Consider the following 406-nt stretch of genomic DNA (forward strand, 5'->3'; position numbering starts at 1 on the left):
ATGGAGGAATGCACTATTGCAATTTTTTAAGACAAGAGTAGTACATTATTACAACCGCAAGTGATTCACAGACAACCACAAGCACACACGCGTTTACAAACTTAAAGCATAAACAATATTCACTTACCCCTCCAGGTAAGGGCTTTCAGTCCCAGGGAAGTTACCTCAACCGGCGTCCCGATCAAGGGCGGGGGGGGGTGTTTCTTTTGCCAGCCAACTGTATAGTTGGGAGAAGTGACTCCCCCATTTCCAACCTGAATCTTAGAGTTTTTATCCCCCGACTTGTGGAATGGTGTGTATGACTATGTCTGAGTGGATTATGATATATGCTTAAATGGATGATGTATATCTGAGTGGAGTTTCCCCTTAGCTTTCCTTTGTTGGTCTGTGATTGTTTGAATACACA

This window comes from Haliaeetus leucocephalus, unplaced genomic scaffold (genome assembly GCF_000737465.1).
Source record: "Haliaeetus leucocephalus isolate CR32 unplaced genomic scaffold, Haliaeetus_leucocephalus-4.0 Scaffold363, whole genome shotgun sequence".
NCBI lineage: Eukaryota > Metazoa > Chordata > Aves > Accipitriformes > Accipitridae > Haliaeetus > Haliaeetus leucocephalus.